At 37.3% G+C, this 25,711-nt stretch overlaps 1 protein-coding gene across 1 annotated transcript in view; it reads right to left on the minus strand.

The window, feature by feature from the left end:
• met.S (MET proto-oncogene, receptor tyrosine kinase S homeolog) overlaps positions 1–25,711 on the minus strand; it is a 97,736-nt gene that overhangs the window by 66,537 nt on the left and 5,488 nt on the right. The gene's annotated exons all lie outside the window — the stretch shown is intronic.

Genomic DNA, 25,711 nt, shown 5'->3' on the forward strand with positions numbered 1-25,711 from the left:
ACAATAATAACTAACAAAAGATACTCCACTTCCACTATATACTTCCACTCCAATTTTTTTTTAGCCTCCACAAAAAAATTAAGTATATTTAGCTTCAATTGAGAGTGAAACAATAGGGTTCCAATGTAAGATAGAAAAAATTCAATTTTCTTTGTGCCTTTACCAACTTTACAAAATAGCACATTTCCTTTCTAACGGATAACAATGGAGTAGTTTGATGTGGTACAGAATGACGAGTAGCATGACAATTAGACCTTGTGATGGATCGGGTAAATGACTTGTGGCTACTCAAGCCTAATTGCCACAAATATATACTGAGTCACATATTATACCGTCCTGCTAATTGTGCTCTTCTGTTATTGAGCTAAATATAACTTCTCAAAAAAAGTCAACAATTACAGTATAAATGCAGTAAAAAGTCTGTAATGAGCCATATGATGTTTACAAAAAAAACTATAACTGATGAAAGATTTTTGCAAACCCTTGTAATTCACATAATATTGCTCTTATCCACACTGGCTTATAGGCACGTGACGTTACAGATAGAAATGAGCTATAATGTTTAGAAATAACGTTTTATAATTGCTATTCATTATAAATACTATAACTCAAAGTATATATTTTCAACAAACAGTTGCTATTAAAGAAGTGTTTTCATATATAATGACAAATGTCTATATATGTTATAACTAGCCTCACATCTTATATTTCCTGAATGCTTTCAGGAGTCACTGCAAATCTGGTAGCGGGATTGGGGATCTAATGATCTAAAGAGAGAAGCAGACTGATGTCATTGCTATGGCTACACAGCCAGAAGAAAATACTGCATGTGCTAATTTTCTTTATATATTTTTATATAATAAGGTAAGAGAAACCAGGAATACAGAATCATGAACAGTGAGAGTGTAGTACAATCTACACAGAGAAGCGAAACACAAAAGTTCTCAAATCTAACTATTTTAAATGTTTGCATTGGAGGGTGCATTTGGTTTTTCTAGGGTACAATGACGGTACTTGGTTTTTGTAGGGTTCAAGGATGTACCAGTGAATGTCTCAAAAAAACAAACATGCTTCTTCTCACCATCAATTTGGTAAAGGGAAACTACTGCTTTAATAAAAAAAAATACAATGCAGTGAATGTTTAACAAGACACAATTGCTTGTATATTTAACAATTAATTTGCAAGTTCTTAATCCGTTTTTTATGGCTGCATCCAATTATTACAGGCTGTGAATCACTGACGGATTTCACTTGCTCTAACTGGCTGATTCCAGCACAAGTCAGTGACTTTCAAAACACCACTTATATACAGCATGGCTGAGTGGTTTGTAGTATGAAGAAAATAGATTGAAGAAGTACATTAAATCATTCATATTGCAAAAACACCGTTAAAAATATTTTATGAAAATGTATTTTACGCTTGCACTACAGTTTGAGTGCAAGGTTACAGAAGTGAAAAATTATCTTTACTTCCTATCCGATTTTCAGCCTCAAAACCTGCATTTCAAGCTGAATGCTGGCTTTTTCTGTTGAAGCATATGGAGATATTACATTTCCAATATAAATTAATTAAAAATGTTCAGTGGTTTAAGGCCCGAGTGCAACGTTCGCATCGTACAGTCGTGTCAGATGCATGTAGTTTGTAAGGGCAATGTTTTTATAATTTACATTTTATTTGGCGCCTCTGACTGTTCTCTTGCATTTCCTCTCAGCACGAAGACATTGTGCCGTGGAGTTCGGGCCTTAAAGTGATTCTTAAAAAATGGCTATTGAAAGCAGTATGAATGGCAACTCAAACAATGTAAATTAATGGGTGCCTTGGCCTGGCTGTTCAGAGAATGAGCATGTGTTGTGTAGAAATTAATGAAAAGCTGCACACATACAGTAACTATAAACTTACTGATGAACAAGGCAAATGTTGCAGCTAAACATATGCATACTACAAGCCCTTTTTCTTAATCTGTAACCTAGGGCATTATAACATGTTTTTCTTGGAAGAGTGGCATTTGCATAACAGCTCATCCTTTGTTAAACAGCCCTCAGGGGTTATTTGATTAACTTCTGCACTGAGAGTGAAGGAGAACCAAAGAAGAAGCATTATCTTTGCAAGCAAAATTACAAAGACATAGCTTTGCAGGTGCATCTTCCCAATAACATTGTTTTAGTTTGTATAAATCTAGCTTATTTCCATATTTTAGTGTGGTGTGGTGACTTGCAATGCAATGCATTTTGTGTAATGTACAAAGGGCCATAGTGTCGTCTTATTTATTCTAATGTTTTCTCTGAATTGGGCACCTTTGTGCTTTCTGGTTCTTGAAAGTTTCTGTGAATTAATATGTAAATATAAATATTACTATATAATTATGCAGCAACAGTTGGGCATGCACCCAACAAAATGACACTGAGAGTGGAGTTGGTAAAAATATTGTAACTGTATTGTATTATGCTAAGCAGATTGTTTAGTTAGTCTAACAAGTATTGATCTGGCAGCCAACTAAAAAGGGTTTGGCAACTTATTTTAAAAAGCCTAAGCTTTTTGATCCCTTATTACATTAGTATTAAAAACAGAGTTCTGTCATATTTACTCATTTTGTTTTATACATTTTCCTAAAAATTAAGTTTTATTATTATTGTTTGTTAGGTCTGTAAAGCTGGTACTTTGAGACATTATTAAAAACCTATTTTTCTACACTATTTTCATGATGCCCATCCTTTGATAAGCAACCCTGGACAAAGAGTCAAAATAAAACAGTTAAATGCACCAAAGGGTCAAAAAACAAAGATATTTTGATCTTATATGTTAAAATAACTATTTTTGCATCCACCCTCCAGCAATTTCCCAGGACCTCACTAAAGGTTGCACTGGATCCATTTCATTGTGAAGCTGATCTATTTTTAACAGGTGTATTAGTAAATCAGGATACTTTGTCCCTCTGTATCTTTCATGCTAACCAACAATTTGGGAAGAGGAGTATTAAGACAAAGCGCAGAGAGGGTAAAGGGCACAAGGACATGAAAAGGACACACGGCATTTCTCCCTATGACTGGAGGAGCAGAGGCAGATGGATTTCAGTACATCAGGATAAGAGAAAAAAAAACACAGGCAATATATTCCCAAGCCAACTACAGCAGCTACTTATTTGCAGAAAATGCAGATAGAGACACATTCTATATTTCTGAAGATAGGAACAAACTGTGGAAGCTACTAGTAGCTATTATAATTTCAATTTTCACCAGTATCCTTAGTGTTTGTCCTAAGACTAAGAAAAAATTACAGGCATCAGATTTATTATCTAGAAATTCATTATCCAGAAAGCTCCAAAATAAGGCCAGTTACCACAGAATTCAATTTGCTTTGCCCTGTAATAATGAGACAGACATCTTGACATTAACCAAGGAGTATAAATCCATGCTGATGGCAAAACAATCCTACTGTTTTAAACAGCCTTAATCCACAGGTTTCCACATTATCATCAGTCATTTATAGGGCCCTACTTTACAAACTAAAGGTTTAGGGTACCATTGAGACATGTGAAAAACCCATGCCCTCATACTGAAAAGGAGACATACAACACTTCTTACCATCAAACGTGGTGCCTGTCCTATGATTAAGATGGTATCTGCTTCTACTAGTAACATCTTGGTTTCTTCTGTTTCACACTGACTAGCTCTGTGAAAATTGGGCGTATTCTGCATTTTTTGTATGGCAGGTAAACACTAAGGGGCAAATTCACTAAGGCGCGAAGCGCCGAACGCTAGCGTTTTTTCGCTAGCGTTCGGCATTTTCGCTACTGCGCAAATTCACTAACGAACGCTGGTGTAGTTTCGCTAGTGTTACTTCGCAACCTTACGCCAGGCGAATTTTCGCTAGCGACGAAACTACGCAAATTCACTAACTTGCGCAGTGTAGCGAACGCTACCTTTTACGCTAGACTTCCTTCGCCACCTCAGACCTGGCGAAGCGCAATAGAGTAGATAGGGATTGTTTAAAAAAAAAGTGAAAATTTTCTCTAAGTCCCAAAAAACGCTGGCGTGTTTTCTACATGATGGCTGATAGGCTGAAAAAGATCTAATTTTTTTTGGGGCTCCCCTTCCTCCCCCCTACTTTTCCTGACTCATGGCAACTTACCTAGACAGTGGGCACATGTGTAGGGCAAAATAAAATTTTTATTGGCAGATTTGAAGGTTTTCTAGGCATTTGTAGTGCAGATACGTGTTCCTCCATTAGCAATTCATTTAGATACATGCTGCAGACTGATCTGATTTATGTGCAGGTGAGGTGGCAACCCTATTCACAAGTGAAGTGCTAAGGGAGCTAGCACACAGGGCAGGTTCAGGGAGATTTAGTCCCCTGGTGACTAACCGCCTCTTCTTCGGGACGACAATCTCCCCGAACTGCCTTCCGCCTACTATAATGAGAAAATGCCAGCGCCAATGCACTCGTTTTTCTTTGCTTTCCGAAGTTGCCCGAGGTTTCCTCGTGAGGCAACTTCAGGGCGACTTCAGAAATCGAATCGCCGCTGGAGTTTTCTCATTATAGCAGGCGGAAGGCAGTTCGGTGAGATTAGTCGCCAGGCAACTTAATCTCCCCGAATCTGCCCATGTGCTAACGCCCTAACAAGGAGAGCTACAAGAGGAGCAACAAGGGAGCCACAGCAGAAGATTAATCAGCCTTCCTGCTTAGTAAACTATGATTTAATTTCAAGATAAACTGTCAGAATGTTGCTAGCACTGGCTTGACTATAGAGGAATGAGCATATGAGGTACCGCCCACAGTAGCAATTACAACAGGGGGTTCACTCCTAAGTGTTTATTGTGTCAAGCAATTCACAACGTTTAGTCACCTGACGAAGGCGCCAGGTGAGCGCACGGGGGAGGGGGACGGCAGCAACAGCAAACTGCCTCAAGCGGTGGAGGGGCCAGGATCGCCCCTGCTTAACACTGCTTTACAAATAAAATTATACATACTGTGCATACATACTAACTGTAAATAAATATATCATGTATTTTATACGTTATTCATGGAGTATGCATTATATATTCCTCCTTCTGTAGTGGGCAAAAATGGTGTGTACTGTGTATAAAATGTGCATGTATCAATATTAAATTAAACCCATCATTCATATGTCTGTTTCACTGGAGGAATAAAATCATATAATGTTACTTTCTATTATTCAAATGCTGGGCTGCTTTAAAACTGTGACAGATAATTAACATCTTCAATATTATGAGAAGAGGGATAGTGATTAATCATCCAAAGACACTCATTCACATTTATACACTGTGCATTGTATTTAATGCTGCTGTCTGACTTTCCAATTGCTCTGCAACAAAAGTGAAATCAAGAACAAAAGAAGCAAACATTGTACACTGTTATTCATATACAAATCAGCAGGAACCAGTCAAAATATTTTCTCATTTAGCTACAGCTACTGTATGTATTATTAACACTTTGTGCCATTGTCTCCACTAAGGAGAATATCTTTATCTAACTTGTGAAAGGGTTCCATTCCATTTGGTATAGGTCCCCTTCTGCTATAATAACCCTTCTTAAAACTGAACAAAAGGTTCATACAATCACCTGCTGCAGGTACACTATGGCTCCAAATTACTGAATAGTAAAACCTTAACAAACATCAGTTGCCTATCCCTGGAAAAAAAACATAATCTTACTCTAGAGATTGCCTTGGCGTCACCAAGTTTAGCTGTGTTAGACACAACATGGATGCAAATAATAAAAAATTAATACATAGCGAATATTTCATGCTTATGCTTTAAATGCATTTTGCATATTTTAATTATTAAAAATAAAAAATATGTGGCTTGCTGCTGTCATCAGGACAAATGAATGAGACAGCTTGAGGCCAGCAGCTAGAACAAAGGTTCCCTATACAGGCTCCATGTGATTGGCTGATTCTGATTAAAAGCTTATAAAACTCATCTGACAATGTGGCTTGTGTGTTGAAATGCTCCAGGCTGCATATTTCTTTCTGAACCTTGCCAGTAACATTTCATTCTAGTGGTGGAGTTTCAGAACCAAACCAATTTATTTATTATACAAAAAATATATTAATATATATATAAAAAATATAAAATACTGTTATTTGCAAAAGGCAAGGGTACATTAGGAAATTCACGGGCAACATCATCTTTGTATTGCATTAAGCAGGTAATAAAAAAGAACCGACATTGGCACTTGAGATTGATGCTTTTTCCTCCTGGATTATTACATTATTCTTCAAGTAATCTTCCCCCAGCTGCACAGAGTTTCCTACTTGATGTCCTCATGAATCATTTTTTTTCATTTATGTCTACAGGGATCTTTTGTGCTATAAAGATGTTCTGGAATTCCCTACTTCACACCCATGAAACAAGTTCCCTGGAAATCCAACCATTCAGGCAAATCTGCCCTGTACATATGATATACTCTTGTTCTTTTTTCCCTGCAAACATACGTTTAAACCTCTCTTGCCTTTCCTCTCTTCACCTAACAACAGCTATGGGACCCATTATCCAGAATGCTTGGGACCTAAGGTTTTCCAGGTAAGGGATCTTTCTGTAATTTGTATCTTTATACAAATACAAGGTACTGCTTTATTATTACAAAGAAAAAGGAAATATGTTTTAAAATTCTGAATTAACTGATTAAATTGGAATCTAGGGGGCAAATTCACTAACCTCCGAAAATTCACCAGCGACTGCTTCGTTCAAATCGCAACACTTCGCCAGGCGTAGAATCACCAGGACAACGCTAATTCACTAAAATCCAAAGTTTAGTCCAGGGCGTTGAACTCTGGCGAAGTTGCGCTAGCGTTGGCTAATTTGCATACAACGCAAAGTTAAAGTTCAATGGACGTATATGTTGCAGCAAATACATTACACTACACAAGCCCAGGGAAACTTTATAAAATAAAGTTGTTATAATGCCCTACACATGTGCCCAGTGTATAGTTTATGTGCCATATGTTAGGAAATGTATGGGGGAGCCCGGGTACCCAAAAAACATTTACGGACTTTTGCAGCCTATCACCCTGAAAAAACTAAAAGACTCCAGCGTTTTTTGGGACTTAGAAAGTTTTTCAACTAAAAATTGAAGAAGCCCTATACATTCCATTGCACTTCGCTTGGTTTGAGCTGGCGAAGGCAAGTCTGGCGAAACAGGTCACATTAAGTAAAACATGCATCTTAGTGAATTTGCGATTTAACGCTCTTTCGCCAGAGCAAAACTTTGCCTGGCATAAGAGTGTGAAGTAGCGCTAGAGTCTATCTACTTCGCTAGCGAAGTTACGCCATCACCCATTAGTAAATCGGCGAAGTTCCAAAATGACGTCATGCTGGCGAATTTTTTGCTAACATTAGTCACTTCGCTCTTTAGTAAATTTGCCCATATGTGAGATGGCCTTCCCATGATTTAGAGCTTTCTGGATAACAGATACCATATCTGTACTAAACTTTCTGCTTAAGATGGACTTCCCATAATTTGGAGCTTTCTGCATAATAAGCTTCTGGATAACAGATTCCATAACTGTACAGGTACTAACCTTTCACTGCTGTCATTTATACTGCTTAAAGTTACTGTACCACCTTTAGGTACCCTTCCCTTGTGTCCACATGTGCTCTGAACAGGTTACTTAACTGTCTTGTGCTGGAAATTGAAGTGCTTGTATCCCATATCACCTAGACTGCAAGCTCTTGTGACTTGGGTCTGCTATTCTTTTTTTATGACCTTTAAAGATGTGAATCATTAAAATAGAACTCAGTCATGACTGTGTAGTGCCATGGTTTAGCAAAGGCGACATACAACACTAAAATATACCCCTTGGATTATAAGCAATGGAAACAGGGCTAGAAGCACAGTTTACTTCTGCACTGTTTTTTTGGTAGATTAAAATACATTCAATGTCAAACACTCTTTATAGTGGAATAATATTCAAAATGACATGTCGAGCTGGTAGCCACAATGTCTCAGACAAGAAAGCACAAAAACACATGTGCAAGAGAAAATCCCCTGTTGTTTTTATCAATACGATCACAAGCAGCTCGACTGCATACAATGAATTTTAATAAATCTTGTCTATTATGTGATGTGAGCAGACTCCAAAATGTACAGTACAGGTCATAGGCCTGAGGCAAAATTGATGAGAAGGACATATCTGCAGAATTACCAAGCTTCAAAGCAAGATGAAGTTGACATTAATATGACACCGAGAGCAAGACAAAGAAAAAGCTGCTGAAGGAGAAACATTTATGCTGATATTATGAGCTGATGAAACAATATATTAAACATATTTTAAGGGCTGTATTGTTATGCCTCTGTTTAATTCTGACTTTAGCAGCGGGAAGGGTAAGGTGCAGAATTCAGAATGCACCACAAACCTCTGCTATAAGGAAGGAACTGGAAGGCAATGCCACATAAAATTCCTGGGATGTATTCATGAGCTAAGTAGTGGCAGTGACTCATCCAACCCTGACTACACACATTCTGCATAAGAAATATGATTTGACTTGGGGCAAACGGAAGAAAATATGTTTTATAACTATAGCAGCAGCGTTTTACACCTGGCGTTGGTAAACACTTCATAGAATAAACTTCACTGACTCTGCAATTTACCACATATCTTATTTGATGTGCCAGCAGCCAGGCATGTTATTAGGACTTTTGTTATTAGTTGCAAACGAGATATATTCTATTTCTCAAATTAAAGTTGACTTTGCTAGGCATGAAAAACACCCTATGGCAGGTGTTAAAGGGGACCCGTCACCCAAACAAAATGATATAAATCCTATTTTATTATGTTAGTCAAGCAAAATGAACTTTAATTACACTGTATAAATTATTTGAATCTTGTTTCCATCAGTCTGGGAACTCATAATTATAGCAACCAGGAAGGAGCCATTTTGTGGACACTGTCATTAAGGCAAGCCTTGTATCATCTCAGAATCTTGTTTGTGCATCAGGGGACAGGGACCCAATGTCCATCCTTATGCACTGGTTACTCAATTAAATCGTTAAGAAAGCTGGGGGAATGTAGGGAGAGCGGTGACATCTAGGAAGTGCTGAATGGAAAGTGAAAGTAATTGCTTGCCCCGCCTCTATGCCTAGGCATAGAGGCGGGGTAGGCAATAATTGACTGACAGCTGATATTTTTAAATGAGTTTACAACAGCTATGAATGCTTTAATAAAAAAAAGAAATTGGATTTCATATTTAATTTAAGAAGGACTTTTATAATACAGATTTTTATGTCTGGGTGACGGGTCCACTTTAAGGACAGGGCGGCCTTGGGCCTGCAGGTGCTGCACTCTGTTACAGAATGCAGATATAGCACAGGTGCAAGTGTTTCTTCTAGTAAGCCATCTTCTCTCCTGTCTCAGGGTCCTTGCTCTGCACTTGGGCTGTGTGCATAAACCCTGGGAAAGTCAAAAACATAACAGAGCTGTACTCAATATGTTATGTTTTTTAGCAGCGCAGGACCAGGACTGAGGTAAGCAATTATAATCACTGGGGGGGTGCCTACACAATTGGCACTGCCTCAGTGATTAAACCTTTCCTGCCTCTTTCTAAATCCTTTAAACTTGCTTGAATGCTATGATACATTTATTATTGACTTCAATAACATTTCAGCAGGTGGTGTAATGTTTTACTGTGATTTGCTCTAATCATGGGAATATTGTGATCACTTTGGTGCATTGAACCATTAAATCAATCAATTAATAGCAAAAAACATGCACAACAGAATTCTGAAAGTGCTTTGTGCTCACAGCAATACACAGTGCTACAAAGTCACATGACTACTAAATATTAAATTGCCAGTTGCTCACAACTTAAAGGAGGGAATTCACAAAAGTGTCAGTAAAATAAGTGGCGGTCGACAATTTTGTAAAATGGCGTACGAACGGCAAATTCACAAAGGCAGATGTTACCATCTCTGAATGTCTCGTAAGTTCGACAATTTTCTAAAATGTCGAATATCTTTTCATCGTACAAACGACATTTACCAAGACTTTTCAAAAGACAATTTGACCGACATTTTAATTTTGGAGATCCTAAAGTGTCTGAAAAATTGTCGGTAAAAAAAATGAGTTTACAAGTAATTCATAAAAATGTCGGGAAAAGTGGCGCTGAAAAAACCACGCCCACTTTTAATGACACTAATTCAAAAGTGTCGTATATGTCGAAGAATTGGCGGAGAAATGCTCTGTGAATTTGTCGGCTGTCGCTACGACACTTTCAAGACATTTTTTCTTATGAATAAGTTCTAATATAATATATTTGATGTTTTTATATACAACAAAAGTGGCCCATGCTATCAGCTAAAGTTTATTAGGGGTACAACATGTAAATGGAGCAGGCTACCTTGTGTCCATGTACTCTGTACGTTGCACCTTATCCAGCAAAGCACTTTTAACTGGGGTTTTGAGAAAGTACAGTATAAGTAGAATATGTAAGTAATGTATCAATAGAAATAAATGGACACAATTTTGCATGTATTTATGTCTTTGAATTTATAAATAAACCCTTTTGTGTATTGCTACTGCTGCAAAAATTGCATAGTTACGTGAGATGGAATAGAACCTCAATTATTCTGCATTGCAGTTCTTTAACTCTGGCAAAGGAATTCTAATAATGCTGAACTAGCAGTCAAATAAGTTCTGTAGTACCCAATTTAATGTCAGAAGCCCTCTGGTTCATTGATGGCACAGTAAGTTGCCCACCTGACCCTCACCTTAATGTATCAGCAAAGATAACAAGCATTCCAGAGACAAGAAAAAGGACAGAGAAGCTAATTTTTAAATAAATCCAGAGAGTCAACAGAGTTCATGCTGGAAGTGTTTTACACAGGGTAGACTAGAACTAGTATGTCTAATCAGAAGGGTAACACAAACAATTTGAAATAGAGGTAGGTATAAAGAATAACCAGCAATAAAGTTTTAAAAAGTAGCTAGTAGTTTAAATAGTTGCATGCCACAGACTGCGCTACTCTCACAATAGTCATTAACACTGCCGTTTAAGGGGGCAGGTCACCAAACCCATTTTCTAATAGTATAAATATTTTACTAGCTATTATCAATTTTTTACTGTATTTGTGACATTTTCGTTCTAAAAAAAGTAAATACCCACCGTATCATATAAACTCTAATATACAGTAAGTTGCCAACCTTCTCAACTGTTAAAATAGGATTTATTAGTAGATACATTTATCAGCAGCACCACTGAAATTCCAGCAACTAATGTATCAATTGTAACAGTTGTTCCGTAACAGAAACACATCAACTACTGTATCAAATTGTAACAGTCTAGATCAGTGGTCCCCAACTAGTGGCTTGTGAGCAATATATTGCTCACCAACCACTTGGATGTTGCTCTCAGTGGCCTCAAAGCAGATGTTTATTTTTGAATTTCAGGCTTGGATGCAAGTTTTGGTTGCATAAAAAACAGGTGCACTATCAAATAGAATCTCCTATAGGTTGCTAGTCCACATAGGGCCTACCAAATAGCCAATCACAGCCTTTATTTGGCATTCCTAGGGCATTTTTCATTCTTGTGTTGCTCCTCAACTCCTTTTACATTAGAATGTGACTCACGGTTAAATAAAGGTTGGGGACCCCTGGTCTAGATAGTCAGTGTTCTGGCCTACTGAGCTACTGGGGAAAATGAAACTGATCTGTTTTTAAAACTAACATAAAAAATATAATGCCACTGAGAAAATTCTTTGTCATGTAATATCTAGTATAGGTCAATCTAAAAACAACTGGACTTGCTGAGTAATCAATGAAGACGTTTCACTACTCATCCGAGCAGCTTCTTCAGTTCAACTGACTGGTGTGGGAAGTTCTCGGCATATAAACTCTTCCACTAATCCATTTACAATGGCACATTGTAACTCTTCAAAGAGGTGACATCTGAAGAAATTCACAGAGGTGTTGATTCTGTGTAGAAATAATATAAGTTGATACCAATTACACCATTACTTGCCTGCGCCACTGCTTCTGTCCCACTTAGAAGCCAATAGACTGTAGTTTCTGTAAAGGTTGTGGACAAAACAGGCTCAAAACCGCAGAATCTTTGCTGCAAGGTTTATTCAACACAACATGTTTCGAGCATTGTGGCTCTTTGTCAAGTGTTCACAGGTGCACATCATACAAAAGACTTTAAATACATTTGACTCCTCCCCTCCACCGTGATTGGTAGATAAATTAGCTTAAAAAATAGTTTAAAAACCAAGGTCATCAAAGGTTACTGCAACGGGGGTTTTTGTTCGCCTAACCTCCATTTCGATCCAATCTTATATGTATCCATTAGTGTTCCCTCCATAAGTGCCAAGTGTCCATTATTAAAAGTCCATATTAAAGTGTCCATTAAAATCCATTTGTTACACTTTACCCCCTTGTACTGCGATAAAGCCTACAAGAAAATGCGGCTGCCCTTAGATACAGATTAGAATAGAAACAAGAATCTACAGTTACAGCACTACAAAGTGGTAAGAGAAATTGGGCAGTATCGCTATAGAGGCAGGTAAACTAAATATTAAATATTATGTCTCCGTGCAATTTTGTTTGCTCAATTTACAGTATACAAAATGATTGATCACATGTATGTGAATACTAGAAGCATTTCTGGACTCTTTCTTGTAGGCTTTATCGCAGTACAAGGGGGTAAAGTGTAACAAATGGATTTTAATGGACACTTTAATATGGACTTTTAATAATGGACACTTGGCACTTATGGAGGGAACACTAATGGATACATATAAGATTGGATCGAAATGGAGGTTAGGCGAATAAAAACCCCCGTTGCAGTAACCTTTGATGACCTTGGTTTTTAAACTATTTTTTAAGCTAATTTATCTACCAATCACGGTGGAGGGGAGGAGTCAAATGTATTTAAAGTCTTTTGTATGATGTGCACCTGTGAACACTTGACAAAGAGCCACAATGCTCGAAACATGTTGTGTTGAATAAACCTTGCAGCAAAGATTCTGCGGTTTTGAGCCTGTTTTGTCCACAACCTTTACAGAAACTACAGTTGATTCTGTGTAGTTGTGATAGGATTATCCAATGTGTCATGCAACTCCTAGATACAGGTGTTACTTGTGAGAGTTGCATGAATGGATGTGTGAAGTGTTCTGAATCCGCCGGGGTACAGATGTTAGAACAGCATTGTATGTAGCAGACAGGTGGTGTTGAAGGCCCCCGCCTCTGTTCAGAGATGGTCTCTCCACCTTGACATGAATCGCCTCTTTCACGCCTCGTTCAAACCAGCGGTCTTCTTTATCCAAGATTTGGACCTTGCTGTCTTCAAAAGAGTGTCCCTTGTCTTTTAAGTGTAGAAAGACAGCTGAGTTTTGCCCTGTAGAGTTCTCCCTCCTGTGCTGAGCCATTCGCTTGGTGAGCAGTTGTTTTGTCTCCCCAATGTATAGATCTGTGCATTCCTCGCTACACTGGACTCCGTATACCACATTGCTTTGTTTTTCTTTTGGTGTTGGATCCTTTGGGTGTACCCGTTTTGTCTCAGTGTGTTGCTAGGTTTGAAAAACACAGGGACATGGTGTTTGTTGAAAATCCTCCTGAGTTTCTCTGACACTCCAGCTACATATGGGATGACTATGTTTCGCCTACTATGTGTCTCCGGGCGGTTATTTCTATTGGTGTTCCTGTTGGGCTTGGTTGCTGCTGTTTTGACAAAGGCCCAGTCTGGGTAGCCACACGCTTTCAAAGCTCCTCTGAGATGTTTTTGCTCTTTGTCTTTGGACTCTGTATCAATTGCCACACATTCCGCCCGGTGGTGCAGGGTTCGAATGACACCCAGTTTATGTTCCAGTGGATTGTGGGAATCAAACAACAGATATTGATCCGTATGAGTGGGTTTCCTGTATACTTCCGTCTTCAAGTTACCCCCCTCTTGGATACATATCAAACAGTCCAAAAAAGCAAGTTTGTTCTCGTGGACATCTTCCCTTGTGAACTTGATGTTATTGTCCACTAAGTTAATGTGTTCTGTAAAGGCCGCCACTTCATTGGATCTGATTTTAACCCAAGTATCATCCACATACCTGAACCAGTGAGTCGGTGTAGTTCCCTGGAATCTAAGTAAGGCCCTCCTTTCCACTTTCTCCATGTACAAGTTTGCTACAATGGGAGAGACTGGAGAACCCATTGCACAGCCATGTTTCTGTCTATAAAAAAGGTTCTTGTACTTGAAGTATGTGGTGTTAAGGCACAAATCTAGCAACACACAAACTTGGTTAGGACTGAGCTTCGTTCTGCTGCTGAGGGTGTTATCATGTACAGTCTCAATTGCCTCTGGTGACATCATATGACACCATTGTTTCTTTTGCCTCTAGTGTAACACCGTGAATCTTAGTTACAAACTCTTTGGAATTCTGGATATGATGCACTGTATTGCCTACCAACGGGGCTAAGATGTTAGCCAAGAATTTTGCAATGCTGTATGTCACTGAATTTATGCTGCTGACAATGGGTCTTAGTGGGGCTCCTTCTTTGTGTATCTTGGGGAGTCCGTATAAGCATGGTGTGGCTTCCCTGGGATACAGACGGTGGTATAAAATTCGATCAATGTCTTTCTCCTTTTCAAGTTGTTGTAGGCAACCTATCACCTTTTTCTTGTAACCACTGGTTGGGTCTTTCCCTAAGGGTTCATATGTATTGCTATCACTGAGCAGAGTGGTTATCTTGCAGTCATAGTCAGTTGTGTTGAGCACAACTGTGCATCGCCCTTTATCTGCTGGCAGGATAGTGATGTTCGGGTCCTTACTCAGAGAGCTGAGTGCTCTCCTCTCTTCTGTAGTAAGGATAGAGGGAGGTGTTCTGGCACTTGACAAAGCAGCTGACACTTTTAGCCGGAGTTGTTCTGCTTCTTCATTTTTCAAGTTATTATTTTTGATAGCAGACTCTGTGGCTGTGATGAGTTCACCTGTCTGCTACATACAATGCTGTTCTAACATCTGTACCCCAGCGGATTCAGAACACTTCACACATCCATTCATGCAACTCTCACAAGTAACACCTGTATCTAGGAGTTGCATGACACATTGGATAATCCTATCACAACTACACAGAATCAACACCTCTGTGAATTTCTTCAGATGTCACCTCTTTGAAGAGTTACAATGTGCCATTGTAAATGGATTAGTGGAAGAGTTTATATGCCGAGAACTTCCCACACCAGTCAGTTGAACTGAAGAAGCTGCTCGGATGAGTAGTGAAACGTCTTCATTGATTACTCAGCAAGTCCAGTTGTTTTTAGATTGACCTATACTAGATATACTATGACCTGGATGAATGAAAATCTTCATAGTCATTTTGTCATGTAATATTTAACCATTTTGTAAAGGTGCCCCTTTAAAAGACCTTAAAAAACACACAGAACAATGAGACTGCTTTCTCTGCCCTAACACAAAGCTGATGTAACGTTCCATGGAAAACTTATCAGCAAGAGCATCTAAAGGTGTTTATGAAAGGAATGCCTTGAACCAGAAGTAAGTAGGACTGCAGAGGTTTTAGCTCTATACTGTATTCTCTGCAAAACATTTATCACTTTAACATGATATAAAAGTTTGACAACTCTCTATATAAATGTATAAATGTAAGAGCTGAGTGTGACTAGCAAATTCCTGTATTAAATTGCTGTATTAGAGCCCAACAGAGGCAATGGGTACAGTATTTGCTAGAGTTCCTCGGTGTCACTGCAATGGCAAATACACTCTAATGTGTTCTCCTTTACAATAAATGGATGAGGTTTAACATATAAAAACCCCTCTCTGTAATAAGGAGTTTATCACTTTAGATAGAAGATTATCATTGTTATTATTATTATTAGCTAATGTGGCATTTAGGCTACTGGGACAGCAGGATTAGAAGGCTTTATAGTAAGAATAATTTCTTGTTTTTCCTGCAGTGGGAAAGAAAAGACATCCTATGCTTGTCACAATCCTTTTACTGATCTGAACCTCTCATTTACAGTGGCCAAACTACCATAGCGCAATTCATGCTGAGTGCTGACGGAGATCATCTGGCTGTAAAATTACACATTACCACTTTGTGCCAGCAGATAATACTGCAAACGTGTATAGTAAAGAGCTTTATTAAGTCCCACCCTTAAGATGTGCCTCCCTGCTGTGTACTTGTTGGACAATTCTGTTCTCATTCAGAAAAGGACAATGTTATTGCGTCCCTGGAATGTATTAACCAGCAAAATTTGTAAGGTACTGCGTCCCAAGAATGTAGCTCGTAAATCTGAGCTGGCCTCCACACATCTTTGGAAAGAGCACGGATGTGATTCATTTACTGTAATTAGGGTCACCACCTTTTCTGGAAAAAAATACCGGCCTTCCTAAACATTTATCTTTTTTCCTATTAATATCATTGGGATCAACCATAATTTTTACCGGCCAGGCCGGTTTAGTAAATCAAATCACTTGTAGGCAGATTGACACCTCAAGATATAATCTATTTTCTTCAAAATATAGTTTTGCGATTTCCCACAGCATCCTTTATTTCTGACTGATCTGCTCTTTCTGTAAAATAAAAAGGAAATGCCTTATACTTTTTAACTAAGCTAACATTTATTATTATTTATTTATTTTAATATTATGCATGTATTATTGTATTTTAGTTTTCCTTTGTTTATATAGCACCAATATATGCTTCCACATTTTATAGAGATGATACATAATTCATGTATATCCCTTCCTTATCGGTGCTTATAATCAAAGGGAGTGCTATTAAACTTTCTACATTTATTAGGATGATTCTTTTTCATAATGCATGTCCGAGGGTCAGATTATATGAAAATGATGATAACCACAGACTGGGAAACTGAGGGCCAAAATAATCATAAAAAATGACTCAAGAGCTAACCTGTAGGTTTTTGGAGTGTGGGGGGGGGGAACTAGAATATCTGATAAAAACCCACACAAAAACTAGCAAGATGAACCTATTCTAAGCAACTATTCAGTTAACCTCCATTCTTTATTTTTTATGTCTTTAAATTATTAACATTCTTTTTCAGCCTATGTCCAAACTGCAACTGAAAATGTTATCTGATTGGGAGCAGCGGAAGAATTGTACCACAATTTTCTGCTGCATTTTTTTTTAAGAAAAGGGAAAATGGTTATGACTTCGTTGACTGGTCCTTCACTGTGTTTTGCTTTCGTTGTTCTTTAAAACAAATACACCTACTTTGATGTTTGCTAGAGGCTGCAATGAGTTTGTGACAAATTGTACTTTCTTCTGTAGCACAGGCTGGCATCTATTCCCTTCCTTATCTCCCCACCTCTGTTGCCTGAACAGTGGATCTTATGGCAAAATAATTTGGTTTCTTCTTTAAGTCTCCTATGTAGGTCTGTACCCATAGGAACAGTAGAAATGCTAAATGCAGAAATAAAAACCTGCAGCTTGTTGTCTGGACAGTTTACACATGAAATGAAATACTATGCAAACACATGAAACTAAACTACACTGCAAAGGCACCTCCTTCAGGTACTGAGCCTCGTGCTTCACCTCCAGTTGGTTCTACTGAAGGCAGCAGGTGGATTTTAAACTACGTCTGCCAATATTTTCATAGACTTTATAGCTTAAAAGAACCCTCACAATGTGTAGCAAATATTGTCAGTGTTGAAGATTACAGAGAGCAGGTAATGTGTCACTAAGTGAATGGAAATAGGCATGAACCATTTAACTGTGGAAGTTATCTCCTCTTGGCATTCCAGTGAAATGTACTTAGATTAGTTAAACATTAACATCAAGTGAGTCAGCTGGGGATTGGCTCTTGGAACCTGGAAAACTTTGATCTGTCTGAATCCTAATCACCTGAATGTTACACACACACATACTAAAAATGTATAGTGCATAAAGGCAAAATTCTCCAAAAAAGCATAGAAAAGTCACCAATATTTGTCAGGGTTTCCACTTCCCCCTTTAAATCTGGATACATATTGAATCCACAAGTACTGTAATGTACTGTAAAGCTGGCCGTAGACGCAAAGATCTGATCAGACGAATCAAGGATTCGTAAGATTTTCGGACCGTGTGTGGAGAGTCCCAACATTTTTTGGTCGATTGGACAGGTTAAAAGATTTCTGACGGCTGCCGATAATATCTCTGCATGTATTGCCGATCGTACGATTTTCAGAGGGAGACTGTCACTAGCTTTGGTCGGACATACGATGATCCAGTAAGCACCATTGGAGTCATAATCCAGCAGTGGGAAGAACTTCATTTCACCCTAAACCAGCCATGACCAGGCGCTCCTTACAAGATTTCTGACACAGGAACCAAAAGAATAATCAGAAGAGTTGTCCAAGAGCCAAGGATCACTTGCGGAGAGCTTCAGAAAGACCGTGAATTAGCAGATAAGTTGTTTCAAAGAAAATAATAAGTAATGCACTCAACCAACATGGCCTTTATGTTGAAGCTCACTTTAAGTTTGCTGCACAACATTTGGACAAGCCAATGAAATTATGGGAGAGGAAAATTGAACTCTTTGGAAATGACACTGCACATCACCCCAAATCACCATACCGACAGTGAAGTTTGGAGGTGAGAACATCATGGTGTGGGGCTATTTTACAGCATATGGTAATGGCATTGAAGGAAGGATAAATAGTGAAATGTACCAGGACATTCTTGATAAGAATCTGCTGCCATCTATCAGAATGCTGAAGATGAAATGAGGGTGGACAATTCAACAAGACGATGATTCCAAACACACAGCCAAGGAAATGCTCAGTTTCTTTCAGAGAAAGCATGTTCAATACTTATTCATTGTGTCATTCCACTTTACTACATATAACTTAAATTATGGACGTATTTGTTTTGAGTTATTTGTATGTACATACATCTGGGGGCAGATTTATCAAGGGTCGCAGTGAATTTGAGGGAATTTTCGAAGTAAAAATATTCAAAATTTGAAGTAATTTTTTGGATACCTCAACCATCGAATAGGCTACTACGACTTTGACTTCTAATTCGATCCGAAGTAAAAATACTTTGATTATTCGACCATTTGATAATTGAAGTTCTTCAATACTTCGCCAAATTATACCTGCCGAAGTGCTATGTTAGCCTATGGGGATCTTCTAGCACATTTTCTACGTTTTTTGAAGTCAAAGAAAAATCGTTCGACCGATGGATGAAATCTTCGACCGCAAATGGCCAAATTCGATGTAAAAAAACTTCGACTTAGATATTCGAAGTCAAAGTATTCCAATTCGATGGTCGGATTTCGAAGCTTTTTCTACTTCAAAATTCGACCCTTGATAAATCTGCCCTCTGGTGTAAATTTCATGTCAATAGCTCCATTAGAAATATATTTACTGAGAAAAACGTTGACCCGTTCAATACTTATTTTCCCTGCTGTATCTATTCAAAATGTATAGCTCAGTAGATGGGTATTCTGTTTTCCCTATTCGGGGCACTTTGTTGTTTGTAGAAGATCAATTGGTATACTTATTATTATATATAACCAGAATGCAACATCATGAACAGCTGGATTCTACCATAGTTCTCAATTCAACCTCTCCTTAACATTTATCCTATGAAACAGTAGAATACAGTTAATTGTGTTCCAGCATCTCATTTAAACATATAGAATTTCTGAACTATAAAAATTACACTGCAACTTGAATTAGCTTTTTGTTTTTGTGGTGCTGTCATACTGCTCCTCCGCATTTATAAAATACATGTGAAACTCACTTAGTCACTTTATTTTAAAAACCCACTTTAGACAGGTGAGCAAATATATTCTGACAAAAGGATACACTGCACTTCTGCTGCCAGTTCAGACCAGACTCATGTTAACAGGACTGAAATACCTCCGCTACTAAGGGCACTGAAGCAGGAGGGTCAAGGCAGCCTTTGATAAAGAACATACAGAATTGTATCTCAGAATATTTACCTAATCTAGCACTGCTCTTCTTTTACAATAAGTGATATGTGGAAGAGCTCTCTGACTGTCAATGTGGAAATCAGAAGTTCTTAACCGAAAGGTCCTCACTCAAGAATGGGTCACCTTGTACCTTTGCAGGCTGTGATATGTTGTAAAATTATGATTTGTAGGCACAAAGAAATTGTTTGCACACACAAAGCAGCAGTGGACAGTAGTGAACCCAACTACTGCTCTGTACTGATGTCAAAACTTGTGCGTGCATGCCCCCAGCGCATAGTTTAGAGGGTCACCATACTGTGGTATTTCCTGTACACACACACATATTTACTTTGTACACAAAGGCAGAACAGTATTAAATCTAAATTAGACATTGGGCATCATAAACTTACTGAGAGATATTAAATACAGCTATAGGAGCCCGAAGCTATTTTTCTTCTGTGATCATCTTTGATTATTCTGTGACTAATGGTTAGGGTATACGTTCACACAAAAGCATAAAATGGACCCCGAGTATTAATGATCCAATGGCAGCTAAGTAGAGCAGGTCAATTAGCTTATTACAGCCACAATATGCATACAAATACTGTAAGTGTGAAAGTCGGATTTCCCTAAATATGTTTTTAAGTTCCATTCCCAAAATCCTTATTCTGGCACTCTGTAACAAGAAGAATGGGGTCTGCATATGAACAGCAATTCAAGCATATAAATACCAAAATCCTAAATAATTAGCCCAGTAAGGGGTAGATATCATTGGAGGGGTTTCTCAGGCAAAATATATAAATGCAAGTCTAAGCTATGCCAGTTATTCCAGCCCTGCCTAACACTGTTATTTACTAATGGGGCCTGTAAAGAAGAACTAAAGCTTAACTAAAGTATTAGGCTAGAAATGTTGTACATTATGTTTTGGGCTTCTGTACCAGACCAAATCAACCACAGCCCTTTAGCAGTAAAGATCAGTGCCACTGAAGATGCCCTAGTAGCTCCCCATTTTCTTTTCTGCTGATTCACTGCACATGCTCTGTGCTGCTGTCACTACTGAGCTTAGGGACCGAATATACAGTACAAATATACAGTACACATAGAATATAAATGTCACAATATAAGGCTAATTAGTAATTAATACAGATAATTACTACATAGCAGCACAGAAACAAGCACAATTAGCACCAGCATTTAATAATCAACCCTGTAGCATCAGCTTTTTATTACAGGACAACCTCATTTTCTGCTTGATAATTTTCCACGACCCCTAAGCTTAGCTTCTCAACAGCTGCTCAGAGCCCACTGAGCATGTGAGTGTCGCAGACACTTTCCAAGTTGGTGACCTCCTGTGACAAGCTTGAAGTCCTGGATCATTGCTGCTATTGAGAAGCTGAAACTTTAGGCTGGTGCAATAAGTTCAGTATATAAAATATGGCATTTTTAGCCATATTCATTTTTAGAGTTTAGTTCTCATTTAAGAGGAAGGAGATAAGTTATGATTGAGTACCCATGACACAGCAGTGACAGACTCATGAATATGCCAGTATTTGGAGTTCATATCAGTAAGAATTTACCAGTATGTAGCACAATAGAGGCACTACATATTAGTACAGGGATCAGATCTATCAAATACATGGGATATGGGGATTTCTCGATAAGTGGTATTTTCCATAATTTGGCTCAGTGTACATTAAAAAAACAACAGGATTTTTATGCCATCGACATAGATTTATGTTTTCTTAATTACTACCTATTAATTAAAAAAGGTTGAACTTGATGGATTTGTGTCTTTTTTCAACCTAATTTACTATGTTACGATGTTATTTTATGATAATTGAGAAAAAAGAAATTATTTAAAAGAAATTTAAGAATTGCTTGCTTAAAATGGAAGGCATTCCATATTTTGAAGTTTTCTGGGTAATGGGTTTCCAAATAATAGATTCCATACCTGTACTTCAAACCAGACATTAGCATTTGGATATCCACTGGGCTGTTTCATAAATGGCAATTACTGTATCCTACAAACACAAACTCTCAAATAAAACCAAACACTAGGCCTCATATCAAGGTAAAGTTTAAATGGTTTTAATGGAAGTGTTTGCTTAGGGGAAGTTCACCATTTCTTTTGCCCAAAGCAAAATAATATTGTTTTCACTTACTTGGTTATCAGTACTGTAAGATAGAGAAAAATTGAAAGTGCAAAAATGTTGCTTCATTATCAAAGGGCATGTTCCAACAGATAAATGTGTAAATTATTTTACTACTGAGTTTTTCAATTATATTAAAATAAATATGTTTAAATATGTAATATATTTGTCTGCTGTTTTAAATAAAAGTGTATAAGAATTGATTACAGGGAGAGAATATATAGTTTCCATGGTACAATGGAAAAAAAAAGACATTAAATTCAATACCAGACCTTCAAATGTTACACAACTTATAATCACATACACAAAAAAAAGAGTAACTAGATACTGGAAAAAATACAACTATATGACATGTGTGGTTGTAAAGGATTTACTACTAAAGATTTCTGCATATATTCTATAGTAACTGGCAGCATTTGTGCAGCCATTAGCAATGTGGCTGATATGCTCTATGTAGACATAGTCTGAACTTCTAAATAAAAATAATTCTGCTGCACTGCACAGTTTAATTAGTGGTGTTTGGAACTGGCTTGTGCTGTTCTTGCTGTTACAGCTCGTCTGCTGTGAAAATGACTGAGGACTGAAGACTGGTGAAGCATGGACATGTTCAACTTGGCTAGGTTATGTATTAATTAACTAAATAACCAAAAGTAAACCTAAAGGGCGTTGCTTTTCAATGTCAAGTGAAAACAAACAATCCAGAGTGGCTCATTACTCATAACATTAAACCCTTTAGTGTGTCAGACAGAACATCTGTACTGTTTCAGTATAAGGAAGAACATTACATTTCTGAGAGTATATCTTTACAAAAATATAAAATGAGTGCAGATGTCATTAGAAAGAAGACCAGTATAGTTGGTGGGTATATTACAGGTGGAGTGAGAGAGCATATCAGTGAAGCAACAGTATAACATAAGAGATGAGACATAACAACAGTTAAGGGTTTCAAAATATCATTGCTCTGAAAACCCTAGAGAGGTGTATCAGTCTATGGTAAATCTGTCAGTTTTGCCATAGGCAGAGGATTTCCCCTACATGGGAGATGGGCTACCCGGGACTATTGTTTTCTATTTTAGCACAGTGGCAGTCAAAAATCCCTGAGCACCATAGGCTTAATACACAAAAGCCATGAATGACCTGTAAAATCTATGCTTTTAAACAGCATTTTGCAATATCAGCTATATTTGATGCTCAGTGTTGGCACTTGTGCCACATGGCTCAAAAAATCTGAGTATTCTTAGAAACCATGTAGCCCCTACATACGAATTTTGGAAACCACCTCAGATGACTTCTAATATCTTTCACGATCTTGCATGATATATTCTCAAGGATAACTGCTCTTTTAGAGTTTTAAAGACTTCTAATAATCTTAAAATACACAAGAAACAACACCATTAATAAACAATAATTAGGCATGGGACTATTCTTGCCTGGCTCATTAACACTTTGTATGAGAAGAAATAATCTATCAGTACTTTTAAAACATGGAAATATGAGAAGGCATCAGGGAGTTCTATGACCTGTACAAACACATGGAACTCCTATATTCTTCAATTGGAGGTACAACTGTTTAGTATTGTAATAAATATAATAACAATAATAATATAAATACAGGTATTGGACCTTATCATTAACACATATTTATAAAACACACGGGGGAATGTAATAAAAGTCGGTAATGGAAAAATATTCGCAATTCAAAATGTTTGCCTTTGAGCGAATTTAATGTAGCTTGTGTGAACCCGGAAACTGTTTAGCAACCACTTCTGACAGGGGATGAAGGTTTGTGAATTTTACAGTTTGCGCCAATGTGCAGTGAATGTAATAAAACTTCTTACTGAAAAAGTAGTTATGTTTGCTCCAAAAGATTACGACATCTTCAAGCACTTCTTAAAAGTGGGCAATGCACAATTAAAATTTGCAGTGCCATAACAGTTTAAGGAAGAGTATTATATTGAGAAATGCAAATTTTTATTCTTAATTGTGCAAAATGTTTTCCTCTTTGCGACTTTTATTAAATTCCCCCCAATATTCTGCAGAGCTTTACAATAAATACATAGTATATACAGTGTACATACAGATCTCCATACAAAACAACCACAGGCCAATACAAGAAACTTATTTGGAAACTCATTACCCAGAATATTCTGAATATCGGAAAGGCTATCTCGCATAGTGTCCATTATAAGCAAATAATTAATTTCCTTTTTCTTTATAATAACAAAACAGTACATTGTACTAGACCTTAACTAAGCTGCATGAATCTGTATTAAGGACAAAAGAACCATAATCGGTTTATTTATAATTAATAAAATTAGGGGAACATCCTTATCCTTTACCTGTACTACTAAGTGACTTTTAATATCTTTATGTTTTAAGATAGGGATATATGATATTTCTAGTTTAAGAAAGAATATTGCTACAGTTTTTAATTAGTGAGACAACATCTGTAGGTAGAGAACATGAGTGCAGTTTAGGTCATATGCATTGGTATAGAATATGCAAAATTATTTTCATAACACAGCCGTCGCTGCTGAAAGGTTTTGCAGCCTCTCTCATGCAAACAATTTACTGTTCTCTGGATTACATTACATCTACAGTTTTATTCAATTAGAGTGTAGTTTACTAAATTGCATTCATTTTATTGCTTTACTCAATTTAAGCTTTGAGGATTGAAGGGGATTGAAATATAAGATGGGGAACTGAGGGATATTATTTATTATTTACGGTATTGTTTGTTCCTGGTTGTGATATAACTGCATATGGTTTTTAGTATCTAGAAACCTGTTATCCACAAAGCTCCAAATAACAGGAATGCCTTCTTCCATAGGGTCAATTTTAAGCAAATACTTCTTATTTTTAAAAATGTTTTTTCCATCTGCATAAATCCATATTGGTGGAAAAACAATTCTTGTGGGTTTATTTAATGTTAAAATATTTTTTTTAGCAGACTTAAGGTATGGCGATCCAAATTACTTCCCTTATCTGTACAACCCCAGGTCCCAAGTCTTCTGGATAATAGATTCTATACCTACCTAGTTTGCACAGTACTTTATATACAATTACGGCTATATTTAAAAAAAAGAAAAGAAAAAAAAGGCACTCACTTAATCTAGTTTAGGCCAAATCCCAGCACCATTTGTATATGAATGCATGAGACTATTTTGTGTAAATCAAATAGTCCTGCTTAAAAAATACAATGGAAATATATCTGAAGACTTTGAAGCAACTAAACGTTGCATTTGTTATATAACTTTTTTTCCCATGGTGGCATTTTTCCCCATCAAGTTAAAAACTGACAAATCTAACTCCAAGTTTTTAGCCAACCTGAATCCAAACCCATAAAGTTATGTTACTTTAAAGCTCTGCAGAACTAAATGCCACCATGTTTTGTTCACGTCACACAATATTTTGATATTTCATTTGAATACAAATAAGATTTGATTTGGTACTTTTTTGGAATTTTTTCAGGAGGATTTTGTGTTCAGATACAGGTATTGAATCTGTTATCTGGATTCAGAAAGCTCCAAACGACTAGAAGGCCATCTCCTACAGACTCCATTTTAATCAAATACTTCACATTTAAAAAAATAAATGATTTCCTTTTTTCTGTAATAATATAAATGTACTTTGTACTTGATCCCAGCTAAAATACAATTAATTCATACTGAAGG

The sequence above is a fragment of the Xenopus laevis genome, chromosome 3S (assembly GCF_017654675.1).
Source record: "Xenopus laevis strain J_2021 chromosome 3S, Xenopus_laevis_v10.1, whole genome shotgun sequence".
Classification (NCBI taxonomy): domain Eukaryota; kingdom Metazoa; phylum Chordata; class Amphibia; order Anura; family Pipidae; genus Xenopus; species Xenopus laevis.